The 16,302-nt window shown below is 45.5% G+C and overlaps 1 protein-coding gene across 1 annotated transcript in view; it reads right to left on the bottom strand.

The window, feature by feature from the left end:
- The window catches only part of LOC126994328 (protein SpAN-like), a 31,947-nt gene extending 15,970 nt beyond the window's left edge, over positions 1-15,977 (bottom strand). The window contains exons 1-4 of the mRNA XM_050853658.1: positions 15,962-15,977; positions 10,974-11,009; positions 8,183-8,218; positions 6,460-6,495 (exon numbers count right to left, since the gene is read on the bottom strand). The gene's annotated coding sequence lies outside the window, so the exon portion shown is untranslated. The remainder of the gene's footprint in view (positions 1-6,459; positions 6,496-8,182; positions 8,219-10,973; positions 11,010-15,961) is intronic.
- Between the last annotated feature and the right edge of the window lie 325 nt (positions 15,978-16,302).

Raw genomic sequence — 16,302 nt, 5'->3', positions numbered from 1 at the left:
AGTTGTGAAAAATGAAGTTGAAACTCGGGCACTCAGTGTGAAAGAGAAGCTGGGCGAGGTGGCGGATGTGTTTTGTGCTGACAAGACAAAGTCGGCTGGCGCCAGCTGGGCTGATGTAGCAAAACGGAGGAGGAAGAAGCATCTCCTTGTCGTGAAGGCCTCTGATCAAGATAAAGAGGTTACTGAGACAAAAAAATGAAGTTTCCCAGGCATTACAAGGCATTCAGATAGCTGATTCAAGATTCACGAATGGAGGTAACATTGTTATGAACTTTGATGATGAGAGTATAAGGAATGAAGTAGCTCAGAAATTAGAAAATGTAGAGTAAGTTAGCACAAAAAGTGTGGGGAAATTAAGGCCCATGATCTGCAATGTGCATAAGGAGGAGACCGGGGATAAGATAGTTGAGACATTGTTAAACACGAATGAGTTCCTACACTCGATTCCAGGAATTGAGTGGAAAATTGAGAAGATTTTCAATAAGCTGATCCACAACTATCATGACAAGATAAAACTAGAATGAGAAGTGTACACTGTGAGAGATAGATACCATGCAATCATATGTTATCATTGTCAAGGATACGGCCATCTTGAGGCCAACTGTACTGCCTAGAACAATGGAGAAGCCCCAAAATGTTTCAAATGTGCCGGGGATCATAAATCAGGGGAGTGCTCCATGGCTGAAAAGAATGCATAAATTATATGAAGTACAAGAAGCCTGAAATCAAGCACTCGGCGAATGACCAGTGCTGTGTAGTCCTTCAGACTGAAATTGAGAGAATTCGTAACATAACCGATCATGGCTATTGATTGGTGTTTGAGAATCAAAGATAAATTGAGTGTTAAATGTTCAGTGAGTTGGAAATAATCTCTGGACATTAGATTGTGATACTATAAAGAAAATATCAGATAAATGGAAAATGAAGTAATGGATATTTGTGATACTGTAAGAAGGAAAGATATTGTGATTGGTGCGACCCAAAATATGGCCAAGTGACTGTAATGATGTCAAGTTTATTAAAATGATATCAGTAGGCTATCTGTGAAAGCAATTAAGACTCACTCACTCACTACAACGTTGTGAATAAGTGCATATCGAGGATTAGTATAGAGGCTAACATCATAATTGTTGATGCCCTGCGGAGCGCTGCGCTGGCGGTGGAGCGGGGCCTGATACCTCATCAACGATAACGGTAGATAGAAAACTGTCAGTAGGAGGAGGGGAGTTGATGAGACGAGGGGGGATTAGTAAGGGGAATATGCCCTGAATCGTCAAGAGTGATTTTTTAGACAAGGTTTGAAAGAATAGTTCAGTTTTAGAAGGATGGAACAGCCGTGCTGCCATCGGACTAAGGAGAGGTGTGAAAGATGAAGTAAAATTGTTGGAGATATTTATGGGGAGGCGGTGGCTGAATGGATAGCGTGACGGCGCCGCGTTCGGGACGACGCGAGTTATCCCCGCCCGGTGCCACCAAGCTGGGATTTTTCAGCCGCCGCCGAGTGGCTTAAAACTACCCACATGCTGTCCAGAAGACCACCTATCAACCCGGACTCTAGATTCTAGGATTAAAGATGAGCTCCGGGAGGGCAGCATGAGCCAATGCAAGATGGCGCCACTATAAACACTGCCCTGCGCCACAACGGGCTGGGCCATACCATCAGGCCTCTCCAAAAACAAGCCTACTGGCGCCACAGGCGAAGATGTAAAAAAAAAAATTGTCAGAAGGCAATTCCTCTTGAACTTATATAAAGCTTGTGTTGCAACGGCAAGCATATGATAAATTACAAAGAACTCAGCACTTCGGAAAAACCTGCATGTCTCAAATCCTCATCAGGAGGCCCTCCCCGCCCTGCAGCTCACCACCCTTCAGGCCCGCCACCAACACCTCCTCCAGCAGTTTGCCACCAAACTCCTCCACCACCCACGACACAGGAACCTGCTCCCCTCGGTAGCTCCCCCTCCCCGCCTCAATGTCCGACACCACAACAAGCTGCTCCCCATACGTGCGCGTACTGACAGGTATAAGAACAGTGCAATACCCACAATAGTGAAAATCCTGAACACATAGACTCTTTACTCCTAAGTTACTTTTAAGTTTGTAGTTTTAATGATATCCATATATAATATGTATATTTTCAGCTCTCGAGCTGCTTCTCCCTAAATAAACCGTATATTATTATTATTATTATTATTATTATTATTATTATTATTATTATTATTATATCTTCTCTTACTAGATCAGCTTCCTCGACGCCAGATCTTTTTGCCCCCTTACATGCTATCCATGTACAGGGGCCTTGTCCGCCCTCATATAAAGTATGCATCTCCTGTGTGGGGAGCTCCACTCACACAGCTCTCTTGGACAGAGTGGAGTCTAAGGCTGTTCGTCTCATCAACTCCCCATTTTTCTCCTACTGACAGTTTTCTATCTCTTAAATTCCGCCGCAGTGTTGCATCTCTTTCTGTCTTCTATCGATAAATTCATGCTGGCTGTTCTTATGAACTTGAAAACTGCATGCCTTCCCCCTCCAGCGGCCCCGCTCCACTCGACTTTCTACTCAAGCTCATCCCTATACTGCCCAAATCCCTTATGCAAGAGTTAACCAGGATCTTTAGTCTTTTATCCCTTACACTGGTTAACTCTGGAATAGCCTTCCTTCTATATTTCCTCCTGCTTACGACTTGACCGCTTTTAAAAGGCGAGTATTTCGACACCTCTTCTTCCGAAATTGACCTTTCTTTTGACCACTCTCCTGAACTCTTCTTTTTATAGGGGCAGTGATTAGTGGAATTTTTTTCTCAATTATTATTTCCTTTAAGCTGCTTAATATGCTGTAAAATATAAAGGACTGGAGGATCCACCAAAGGGCATTTGGAGGAATGTGGTCAATCTTTCCCTTCCGGCATTCCTATATCAAGTCCAGCTCTGCAGTTCTGGTCTCTGGTCCTAAGAACCTGCAATGCTCAACATTCTAGACCTTACAAAATGCAGGAGGCGAGAACTGTTGCTGTTCCTGGCACCAGAGCGATTTGGACCAACACTTACTCCATTACAAAGCCATCCAGCTCTGCCAGGCCTCCTCGTCCACAGAGTTCCACTATGTCCAACTGCAGGTTGATCCAGGGGCCGGTTCTGCGGTCGGGCGCCGCTTCTGCGCCTACCCAGACACTCCGAAAACAAGGAGAGGAGTTAAGGGATCCTTCCTCCTTCAAGATGCAAGGGTCCTATAGGCTTTGCCCTCCACCTGCCATTGACGGCAGGCTCGCCAAATGTGCCGCACGGTCGGGCCCCAGCAATACGGGATTGGGGTCGAGGCTGACGCCGTTTTTTTTAGGACCAAAGGGACATTTTAGGAGGAGGGGGTGCAGGCTCCTCCCAAATCAGGGACTGGACTGAGTGCTAGCCGTAGAGCACGGACGCTGGACCGCTGAGAGGATGTTTTACCTGGCTACCCAAAGCAAGAGACATAAACAGGAATTTGGGAAGAAAAAAAAAAAGAGAGAAAAACAGCTCAGGAAGGTTGAGGATGCTGCTTTGCTCATCCAGACTCAAATACAGACCAGCTTCTACCTAAGTAGTAGTAGTAGTAGTAGTAGTAGTGGTAGTAGCAGTAGTTGTAGTAATAGCAGCAGTAAAAGCAGTAGTAGTAGTAGTAGTAGTAGTAGCAGTAGTAGTAGTAGCAGTTGCAGTAGTAGACTCGCCGAAACACTGGCGGATAAGAATCAGCAGCCAAGAAGCAGTGTGGTCGCCTGGATGAGATGCAGGCTGTCCTTCTCCCTCCTGAGGTCAGCCTTGGTCTGCCTGAGAGGAACCAGGTCACCTGCACCCAAAACCACCCGCATTGCCGACCTGGACTTTGAGGCGACGGTGGTTGATAGTCGTATCAACCACAAGTTCTGTTAGCTTAAAAGTAATATGTTTAGTAAGGTTTGTAATATTAAATAAAGATGGTTGTCGGCCACAGTCATTGGCGGGGTGGGGCCAATGAATTGCTTTGTGAAAGGATATGAGAGAATATACCGCTCACAACGCAACTCTAATAGATGGAGGTAGTAGTAGTAGTAGTAGTAGTAGTAGTAGTAGTAACAGTAGTAGTAGTAGTAGTAGTAGTAGTAGCAGTAGTAGTAGTAGTAGTAGTACACACCACCTGTCCACAGGAGGCAGGCGCCTCTAACTGGCTAACGTCATTACCAGTCAGAGCAAAAGGCTTTAGCCTCAACAAACAAGAATTTGTCGACGCCATTGCTCTGAGATATGGCTGGCCGATTGAGGGACTGCCTGATCTCTGTGCATGTGGATCACCAAATGATGTCACCCACACCATGACATGTAAAAAAGGAGGCTTCGTCTGTATTCGACACGATGAAGTGAGGGATCTGACAGCCAGCATGCTCGGGGAGGTATGCCAAGACGTCACTACCGAGCCGGCACTGCTTCCCCTGGACGGCGAACACCTTCGGTACAGGACAGCCAATACCTCACAGGAGGCACGGGTTGATGTAAGTGCCCGCGGATTCTGGGTGCGCGGACAGCGGGCGTTCATGGACATCCGCATATTCGACCCGATGGCTGCCTGTCACCGTGAGCTGCCCCTGCAAGCCGCCCACCACAGGAACGAGCAGGAGAAGACAAGGGCATACGGTGAAAGAATCCAACATGTGGATCAAGGCAGCTTCACCCCCCTCGTCTTCACCACATCCGGCGAGATGGGTCCCAGGGCCCAATGCTTCTACGCACGCCTCGCGGAACTAATCTCAGAAAAGAAGCATCAGCCAAGGAGCCACGTTGTCGCCTGGATGAGGTGTCGCCTTTCGTTCTCCCTGCTCAGGTCGGCCATCCTATGTCTCAGGGGCACCAGACAATCTGGCCGAAAAGCCACCAACATCTCCAATATGGACCATGAAGCCACAGTGGTGGAGAGTGACATTAGGGTGGGTCGGGAGTGACTTGAGTAGGGAAGGAAAGGGGGATCTAGACGTAATAGATGATAGGTGATTTAGTGTCAGGTAGTATTAGTGATATGGTTGGATGCCACAGTCATTAGCGAACAGAGTTGGGGCTAATGACCTCCAAGCTATGGAGCCCTCCATGATTATGTGTCGGGAAAATAAACATGGGTGGAGGTATCATTTATGTAGTAGAAGAAAAAGTAGTAGTAGTAGTAGTAGTAGTAGCAGTAGTAGTAGTAGTAGTAGTAGTAGTAGTAGTAGTAGTAGTAGTAGTAGCAGCAGCAATAGTAGTATCAGTAGTAGTACATAAGAACATAAGAACGTAGGAGTCTGTAAGAGGCCGGTAGGCCTGTACAAGGCAGCTCCATTGAACCTAAGCTCCCGTGCATGATGGCGCCACTATAAACACTCGCCTGCGCCATAATGGGCTGGAGCCGACCATCAGGCCAAACCAAGAAACAGGAGCAATAAAGAACAGAACCATAGAGAAAAAAAGGAAAAACGTTGTCGATGTAGCAGTCAAAGGAACAAGAGTTCGTAGTAGTAAAGTAGCAGAGGCAGCCCTTGCCGCAGTAACAGATCGTTCAATCAACAAATGGTGGCATACGCCTGGGGGCGCGTTCCCTACGACGCCAAGTCCCGGGGTCCCTCCGTTCAAGTCTCCTGCAGGCCGCCTTTCCATTCGAAGCACCTCCTGGAAAGATCTGTCGATTTGCTCAAGCCATGAACTCTGGACGTCCCCTTGACCTCCTCCACTCAGGGTTGTCTCTTATAAAAACAACCCGATGAGCAGGTCGGTTTCTGGGCAGCGTGCCACATGCCTGTATAGCTGGAGTTGGCGTTGACGGACTATGCGGCTAATATATGTCGAATCAGTGTCACGGAGCAGTCGCCGGTTGGACACAAAGCTATTCCAGCGATTCACTTATTACTGAAGGTATCTATCCGCCTTTTCAAGTTACTGTTCAGTGTCCATGTCTCACAGCCTTAGAGAAAGACAGGGAGCACAAGGGACTGGAAGATCGGGAGCTTTATCCTTCTACACAAGTATCAGCAACGCCAGACACTCCTGCTGAGCGAGTCCATAACACCGTGGGCCAGGCCGATCAGCCGCAAGACTTCCTGGCGAGACTCACCGTTGTTCTGAACTACTCTACCAAGATATGTGAGCTGGTATTACAAGACACTTTCCCTTCTCACATCAGCTATTTCTAAAGGTCAAAGGGGGATATCAATCAGGTTCTAATGAGTGTTTTTAGGCTCAGGGTACAGAAGAAGGGTCAAACTACCACCAGGGTCATAAAAGCCTTGTCAAATAGGTGTTCTTGGCGACGACCCGTGAACTTTTCCGCGATCTCAGTGTCCTCCCCACACGCATGAACAGACTGTACTGCTTCATGTAGCAAGCCTCCAAACACCTGTACCTTGGTCTTGGCCCAGGAGACCTGAAGTCCCAAGTAATAAAAGCAGTACTTAACAAAAGTGAAAATATTGATTCTGTACTTACGTCAAGAATGATTGGAGTCGCCGCACGCTCCTCGTCCTGTTGGAAAGAAAGAGGCAGTGTATCTCTCTCTCTCTCTCTCTCTCTCTCTCTCTCTCTCTCTCTCTCTCTCTCTCTCTCTCTCTCTCTCTCTCTCTCTCTCTCTCTCTCTCTCTCTCTCTCTCTCTCTCTCTCTCTCTCTCACACACACACACACACACACACACACACACAGAATGCTTGATATTTTCGAGGATAAATACCTAAGTCACATGTTTACTGAACCAACTCGACTAAATAACACATAACACCTTGTTAGAGCAACTCAAGGTAATCTAGTCAGTAAAGTCCGGGATGGCGGCGGCTGAGTGGTTAGCGTGACGGCGCCGCGTCCAGGACGACGAGGGTTCGTGCCAACGTCCGGTGCCACAAGCTGGGATTTTTCAGCCACCGTCGAGTGGCCTAAAGGTACCCACATGCTGTCCAGAAGACCACCTATCAACACGGACTCTAGATTCTATGTATGCAAAGGTATGTAAATAGGCAATAAAAGCAGGCAAGAGCGCATGCATGCCCCCCTTCCCCCGCACACACAAGGGAACATAACCACGGAGACACAGGTAGAACCACTTACTGAAAAGTACTGATGACACGCTCAGCGCGCTGCATGTTTTTAATGTTGCCACATATTACAGATGTAAGGACAAGATGCCATCATCATTATTATTATTATGAATATTATTAGGATTATGATTACTATTATTATTATCATTATTATTATCATGATTATTATTATTATCTTTACTATGATTATTGCTATTATTGTTATTTCTATTTTCCTTTTTATTTTCAATCATGCTACTTTGTTCATTTGTCTCATTCATTTCATTTCATCTTCCACTGATGTATATTTTCAGCTCTAGGGCTGCCGGGTACTTCATGCAATAAGCCGTTTATTATTATTATTATTATTACGTCCAGGACATCTGCACCAGAACTGACAGCAGCGCCACGTCCACTATTGCATTTCCCTATTGTCAGGAGCGTTTTGTTCCCTCTAACACAATTTCATTAATAATTTCATATCGTCTATCTGTTCTATCTGTATCTCCGACGCCCTGTTCCCTCCAGGGGGTGGCCGCGGCAGAAGTGTCTCCCTGTTCTGGCACTCCCTCTCGGCACACTCCATCCTGCTACTTCCTAATCTTGCTCCAGTGCTCGCTCACCCTATTGATCCACTTCACAGGTGGTCTCTCCCTGACACCTCTTCCCTCAATCCTTCCCTCATAAACTCTCTTCACAAATTCATTCTCCTCCATGCTCATCACGTGTCCAAACCGTCTCAGCGCACCACGCTTCACCCACTCGACCACTCTACAATTCATGTCTCACAGCCTTAGGAAATGACAGGGAGCACAAAGGACTGGAAGATTGGGAGCTTTGTCCTTCTATGTATACAGGTGTCGTCAACGCCAGACACTCGCGCTGAGCGAGTCCATAACACCGTGGGCCAGGCCAATCCGCCATAAAACTTTCTGGCGAGACTCACCGTTGTTCTGAGCTACTCTACCAAGATATGTGAGCTTTTCCGCGATCTCAGTGTCCTCGCCACACGCATGAACAGACTGTACTGCTTCATGTAGCAAGCCTCCAAACACCTGTACCTTGGTCTTGGCCCAGGAGACCTGAAGTCCCAAGTAATAAAAGCAGTACTTGACAAAAGTGAAAATATTGATTCTGTACTTACGTCAAGAATGATTGGAGTCGCCGCACGCTCCTCGTCCTGTTGGAAAGAAAGTGGCAGTGTATCTCTCTCTCTCTCTCTCTCTCTCTCTCTCTCTCTCTCTCTCTCTCTCTCTCTCTCTCTCTCTCTCTCTCTCTCTCTCTCTCTCTCACACACACACACACACACACACACACACACACACACACTTCACTACACTTGCTACACTTCTCACTACACCCAAACACACACATACACACATACACACTCTAGACGCCTAATAAAGACCCCCTCCCCCCCTTCTCTCTCTCTCTCCCTCTCTCTCAGACACTTCCAAAGCACCTCTGGCTATTTACTTTCCCATATAATTCTCTCTCTCTCTCTCTCTCTCTCTCTCTCTCTCTCTCTCTCTCTCTCTCTCTCTCTCTCTCTCTCTCTCTCTCTCTCTCTCTCTCTCTCTCTCTCTCCTCCTCGGTCCTTGGCCCAGTGCTCTTCATTATTTACATCAACGACGTGGATGTTGGACTCAATAACCGCATTAGTAAATTTGCAGACGACACAAAGATTGGTAACTCGGTTCTCACTGACGAAGACAGGCAAAGCCTCCAAGAGGATTTGCACAAAATTTCAGCTTGGTCGGATAGATGGGAGATGCCCTTTAACGTAGACAAGTGCCAGGTCCTTCAAGTTGGAACGAGGAATAAGAAGTTCGAATACGAAATGCGCGGCGTTAAACTCAAAAGCGTTCAATGCGTCAAAGACTTGGGGGTCAAAATCGCGTCAAACCTCAAATTCTCACAGCAATGCATCGATGCAGCAAATAAAGCGAACAGAATGTTGGGCTTCATTAAAAGAAACTTTGTATTCAAGAATAAAGATGTAATACTCCCGCTCTACAACAGTTTAGTCAGACCCCACTTGGAATATGCGGTACAGTTTTGGTCTCCCCACCATGCAAAGGATATTGCTAAATTAGAAGGTGTTCAGCGTCGGGCAACGAAAATGATCCCTTCCTTGCGCAACAAATCCTACGAAGAAAGGCTTTCTACCCTCAACATGTTCTCTCTTGAGAAACGTCGCCTCCGAGGAAAACTGATCGAATGTTTTAAAATACTTAATGGTTTCACGAATGTAGACAGATCAACATTGTTTATGATCGATGACACTTTGCGCACGAGGAACAATGGCGTAAAACTCAGATGTAGACAAGTAAATTCAGACTGCACCAAATTTTTCTTCACCAACGTTGTAGTGCGAGAATGGAATAAGCTTCCACCGTCAGTGGTCCAGTGTAACACGATTGACTCCTTCAAAAATAAGCTCGACCGTCACTTCCTTCAACTTAATATCAACTAGAGTAGAAATGCAACGTTTTGGAGTCTTCTGATTAATGTAAAATCACTTAGGTTTAAGGACAGACCACCAAGTCTGGACCATGGGGTCTGTGTGGTCTGATTTTCCATGTAAATCTATGTAAATCTCTATCTCTCTCACACACACACACACACACACACACACACACACACACACACACACACACACACACACACACACACACACACACAGAATGCTTGATTTTTTTTAGGATAAATACCTATATTATAAGTCACATGGTTACTGAACCAACTCGACTAAATAACACATAATACCTTGTTAGAGCAACTCAAGGTAATCTAGTCAGTAATGTTCGGGAAGGCGACGGCTGAGTGGTTAGCGTGATGGCACCGCGTCCAGGACGACGAGGGTTCGTGCCTCGTCCGGTGCCACAAGCTTGGATTTTTCAGCCACCGTCGAGTGGCCTAAAGGTACCCACATGCTGTCCAGAAGACCACCTATCAACACGGACTCTAGATTCTCTCTCTAAAGGTTAGGGTCCTTGATGAGCTCCGGGGGGCAGCATGAGCCAAGCACGATGGCGCCACATAAACACTTGCCTGCGCCACAACGGGCTGGGGCCGAATACCATCCAGGCCCCTCAAACAAGCCTACCGGCGCTATAGGCGGAGACGTAAAAAAAATAAAAATAAAATAAAAACGTAAGATGTCCAGGACATCTGCACCAGAACTGACAGCAGCGCCACGTCCACTACTGCATTTCCCTATTGTCAGCAGCGTTTTGTTCCCTCTAACACAATTTCATTAATAATTTCATATCGTCTATCTGTTCTATCTGTATCTCTGACGCCCTGTTCCCTCCAGGGGGTGGCCGCGGCAGAAGTGTCTCCCTGTTCTGGCACTCCCTCTCGGCACACTCCATCCTGCTACTTCCTAATCTTGCTCCAGTGCTCGCTCACCCTATTGATCCACTTCACAGGTGGTCTCTCCCTGACACCTCTTCCCTCAATCCTTCCCTCATAAACTCTCTTCACAAATTCATTCTCCTCCATGCTCATCACGTGTCCAAACCGTCTCAGCGCACCACGCTTCACCCACTCGACCACTCTACAATTCATGTCTCACAGCCTTAGGAAATGACAGGGAGCACAAAGGACTGGAAGATTGGGAGCTTTGTCCTTCTATGTATACAGGTGTCGTCAGCGCCATACACTCCTGCTGAGCGAGTCCATAACACCGTGGGCCAGGCCGATCAGCCGCAAGACTTCCTGGCGAGACTCACCGTTGTTCTGAACTACTCCACCAAGATATGTGAGCTTTTCCGCGATCTCAGTGTCCTCGCCACACGCATGAACAAAGTGTACTGCTTCATGTAGCAAGCCTCCAAACACCTGTACCTTGGTCTTGGCCCAGGAGACCTGAAGTCCCAAGTAATAAAAGCAGTACTTAACAAAAGTAAAAATATTGATTCTGTACTTACGTCAAGAATGATTGGAGTCGCCGCACGCTCCTCGTCCTGTTGGAAAGAAAGAGGCAGTGAATCTCTCTCTCTCTCTCTCTCTCTCTCTCTCTCTCTCTCTCTCTCTCTCTCTCTCTCTCTCTCTCTCTCTCTCTCTCTCTCTCTCTCTCTCTCTCTCTCTCTCTCTCTCTCTCTCTCTCTCTCTCTCTCTCTCTCTCTCTCTCTCTCTCTCACCCAAACTTTTTCGCCTAGTGTACCCTTTAATACCTCTCCTGCTGTTACGCACCCCCATGGCTGATTAAATTAAATTATATTATATTATATTTATATTTATTATATATTATATTTACATACACGTACATTACGCGTCTTTCCTAGGTACCCGTCCCTCCCTCTCTCTTTTCCTTCATACACTTTCATTACTTTCTCCATCCCATCTTGACCCACTACATGCACCTCTTGTATAACTCATGTCCACTGCACGTATTCTTGATTGTTGTGCTGCATTCCATGTCTCTGATCCATATGACAGAGTTGGCAGGATAATACTGTAACCTATTCACTTGTGTACCCCCTTGCTCATACTGTTTCCTCTCATAACTCTCCCCAACACACTACTACCTATCTGCCCTTCCCAGCTCTTTCCCTCACCTCACCTTCCATACCTACATGCGTATATAAAAGTGTCCTTAAATATTTAAACTCAATACTCTTTTCCCCCCAGAATTATCCTACACTTATTTGTTTGTTTGTTTTATACATCAAAGGACACGGCTCAAGGGCAACAAAAAGAGTACAAAAAAAGCCCGCTACTCGCCGCTCCCACATATTATAAAAGTAAAGAGTAGCCAAAAGAGAGGTCAATTTCGGGTGGAGAGGTGTCTTGATACACTCTTCTTGAAAAAGGTCAGTTCATAGGTAGGAGGATATACAGACAAAGGAAGGACGGAGATTTCAACGAAGGGAGACAGAGTAAAATGTGTTCCACTTTAGAGTTGAAGTGGTCAAAGAATTTCACATATTTGATACAGTTAATTTTTTTTTTTTTTTTTTTACAGCTAAGGAGACAGCTCAAGGGCGCAAAGAAAAAAAAAGAAAAAAAGGCCCGCTACTCACTGCTCCCGAACAGAGGTTAAAGGAGTGTCCAAATCAGAGGTTAATTTCGGGAGGAGAGGTGTCCTGATACCCTCCTCTTGAAAGAGTTCAAGTCGTAGGCAGGAGGAAATACAGATGAAGGAAGATTGTTCCAGAGTTTACCAGCGTGAGGGATGAAAGAGTGAAGATGCTGGTTAACTCTTGCATAAGGGGTTTGGACAGTATAGGGATGAGCATGAGTAGAAAGTCGAGTGCAGCGGGGCCGCGGGAGGGGGGGAGGCATGCAGTTAGCAAGTTCAGAAGAGCAGTCAGCGTGGAAATATCGATAGAAGATAGAAAGAGAGGCAACATTGCGGCGGAATTTAAGAGGTAGAAGACTATCAGTATGAGGAGGAGAGCTGATGAGACGAAGAGCCTTTGCCTCCACTCTGTCCAGAAGAGCTGTGTGGTGGAGCCCCCACACATGAGATGCATACTCCATACGAGGGCGGACAAGGCCCTGTATATGGACAGCAACTGTGCAGGGAGAAGAACTGGCGGAGACGGTACAGAACGCCCAGCCTCGAGGAAGCTGATTTAGTAAGAGATGAGATATGAAGTTTCCAGTTGAGATTTTGAGTTAAGGATAGACCGAGGATGTTTAGTGTTGAGGAGGGTGATAGCTGGGTGTTGTCAAAGAATAGAGGATAGTTGTTAGGAATATTGTGAAGAGTGGATAGGTGGAGAAACTGTTTTTGAGGCGTTGAAGGACACCAGGTTCTTCTTGCCCCAATCGGAAATAACAGTAAGGTCTGAGGCTAAGCGTTCTGCAGCCTCCAGCCTTGAGTCGTTAAGTTCCTGAAGGGTGGGTCTTCTATTAAAAGAAGTTGAATAATGCAGAGTGGAATCATCGGCGTAGGAATGGATAGGACAGTTCGTTTTGGAAAGAAGATCATCAATGAACAACAGAAAAAGAGTGGGAGATAGGACAGAACCCTGTGGGACACCACTGTTAATAGATTTAGGGGAAGAACAGTGACCGTCTACCACGGCAGAAATAGAACGGTCAGAAAGGAAACTGGAGATAAAGGTACAGAGAGAAGGATAGAAACCGTAGGAGGGTAGTTTAGAAAGCAAAGATTTGTGCCAGACCCTATCAAAAGCTTTTGATATGTCCAGCGCAATAGCAAAAGTTTCACCGAAACGGCTAAGAGAGGATGACCAAGAGTCAGTTAAGAAGGCTAGGAGATCACCAGTAGAACGCCCCTTGCGGAACCCATACTGGCGATCAGAGAGAAGGTCAGAAGTGGAAAGGTGCTTTTGAATCTTCCGGTTAAGGATTGATTCAAAAGCTTTAGATAGACAAGAAGGTAAAGCAATAGGACGGTAGTTTGAGGGATTGGAGCGGTCACCCTTCTTAGGTACAGGCTGTATGAAGGCATACTTCCAGCAAGAAGGAAAGGTAGATGTTGACAGGCAGAGGCGAAAGAGTTTGACCAGGCAGGGTGACAGCACGGAGGAACAGTTTTTAAGGACAATAGGAGGCACTCCATCAGGTCCATAAGCCTTCTGAGGATTGAGGCCAGAGAGGGCATAGAAAACATCATTTTGAAGAATCTTTATAACAGGCATAAAGGAGTCAGAGGGGGGATGAGTAGGAGGAATATGCCCAGAATCGTCCAGAGTGGAGTTTTTAGAAAAAGTTTGAGAGAAGAGTTCAGCCTTAGAGATAGATGAGACGGCAGTGTTGCCGTCAGGACTGAGGAGTGGAGGGAAAGATGAAGAAGTGAAGTTGGAGGAGATGTTTTTGGCTAGATGCCAGAAGTCACGGGAAGAGTTAGAGAAAGCAAGGTTTTGACATTTTCTATTAATGAAAGAATTTTTGGTTAGTCGGAGAATAGATTTGGCACGATTTCGGGCAGAAATGTAAAGTTCATAATTAGCATTAGTTTGAAGGCTCTGGTACCTTTTGTGAGCTACCTCTCTATCATTGAGAAATAAACCGCACAAATTTATTTAGTAATAGTGACAATGAAGTCTTAGCCAGGGCCTAGATTCACTAAGGCTTAGTGCGTAGTTTTGGGCCCTAAGTGCGTAGTTTTGAAAACATTGCGATACACAAAGCTCGCGCTGTAATAACTACCAACTAATCGATGACGTCACGGGTTAGCGCGCGGATTCACAATCCCTTACCGCGCTCTGTGTGACGCTAAATAACTGCTGCCTCGGGGGTGTAGTAAACGCTAACAGTATCATTATATTTATGTATAAATGCTTATAAATCGCGTTTTTCACCTTGAAATATAACTTTGCGAGTAGAGGAAGCCCATTTCTTTATAAAATGATGAGATATACACACTTTGAGAGGTACATCATAAGTGTGGGCGGTATGGCAACACCCGGCCGGGGGATTGCCAGACCTCCCTCCTCCTTCATCTTCCTACCTCCTCATCCATTCGATCATCCATCCATCTCTACATTTGTCCCTCCGTGGGACCATGGACCTTTGTCGGGTGACAGCCCATGAGTTGGGCTGCAGATATGGCAAGACAGTCTTAACTTTTCCTCGTTCCTTCCTTCCGTCATTGTCTGCCTCGGTATATATATGTGCTACATTATTTTTAATTTGCTCTCTTCCTGCCTCAATCTCCTCCTTATCTTTTTTTTCTTCCCCTTAAGCATGTTCTTAGATAACAAGACATCGAACAGCAGAGTTACCTTGACGTAAATGTGCAGCAAACAACGAAATAATAGTTCCTAGATTATGATTTAGTACAGTTTGCCTTAAAAGAAAGAAAATGGGAAAAGAGAACGGGTTCTTTTGAACCAGCAGCTGGAGGGGCCTCCCTACGATTGGCTGACGGTTTTGTGAACATGCTTGTGATTCGCTGCAAGGCCAATGACGTCATCAACCAATCAGCGGCCTCGCTGACTTAGCGCGCCTCTAACTACCATCTAAAGTTTGCTTTGTGAATCTGACGCTAACGTCGGGCGCTAAATCAATAGTGCGTAGTTATGTTAGTTCGTAGTTAGTGGGTATGTTTGTGAATTCCCGCCCAGATGATGGAAAATTATGAAGTCTAGGTCATCACGAGAGCATGTGATGTCGTTGCGTACGTAGACACAACATCCAGTCTCGGATTGAAATTTGGGATAGAGATAGTATTAACAGAGTAGAGATTACTGTCAGTAGCCGCCGAGACCTGTGTTTCGGTGAGGAAGAGAAGGTGAGGTTTACAAGAGGAGAGATGATGCTCCACAGAATGAAAATTGGAACGAAGACTGCGAATGTTGCAGAAGTTGATATATATATATATATATATATATATATATATATATATATATATATATATATATATATATATATATATATATATATATATATATATATATATATATAAAAGAAGTGCTATCAAGACGCCTCTCAGATCGAAAGCCAAAAGGGGAGTCCTCTCGGAGGCATTTGTGCCTCCCCCCCTCTAAACGGGAGCTCTGAGGCATTTTCTAGTGAAGCAATCATAAATTTTGAAAAAAAGTGAAGAAATGGTATGCGTTGCTTCATGTATGTAGTGTTAAGTGGATAGTAACAGGATTTGTTTTTAGAGAACATGCTGAACTAATCTCTGGTGTTGATGAGACAACTGGGTAACCGAAAGAGAGGAGACAGGAAGAGTCTTTGGTGGGTTGCAGCACCCTCCTCGATTCCCGTAAATAACTCATCGAGAGTGGCATACGCCTGTTTCGGTGGGGTTTCTCCTACGTACTCACTGTGTATACGTTACATATATATATATATATATATATATATATATATATATATATATATATATATATATATATATATATATATATATATATATATGTATGTATATGTATATATATATATATATATATATATATATATATACATCTACATACATATATAAAACACTTACCTTCGAGGACGCAAGAGCGAGGTGCAGAAGGCAAATGCCAGCCAGTACATGGGACGGCCCATCTTCTCCTAACGACCCCCGGAAGAGGAATGGTGTCATCCAGCTCTCAGCCTGTCATTATATAGGCATAGAGTTGTCCCTCCCCGCCACCCTCGCCCCCCGGCACGCACACTCCCGCCATCACTTCCACGGATTCAATTTCAGAAACGTGTCTGCATTTTTAATTCGTTCATGACTTTGAACCGGAAGGCTAGGTTTAGTCTCTCTCTCTCTCTCTCTCTCTCTCTCTCTCTCTCGATGTTGAAATGTACAATGTTTTAAGGCAGTCACTTAATAACAGC

Source organism: Eriocheir sinensis, unplaced genomic scaffold (assembly GCF_024679095.1).
Source record: "Eriocheir sinensis breed Jianghai 21 unplaced genomic scaffold, ASM2467909v1 Scaffold775, whole genome shotgun sequence".
Taxonomy (NCBI): Eukaryota; Metazoa; Arthropoda; class Malacostraca; order Decapoda; family Varunidae; genus Eriocheir; species Eriocheir sinensis.
The sequence above is the reverse complement of the archived record's forward strand: the minus strand, read 5'-3'. Positions and strand labels throughout refer to the sequence as shown.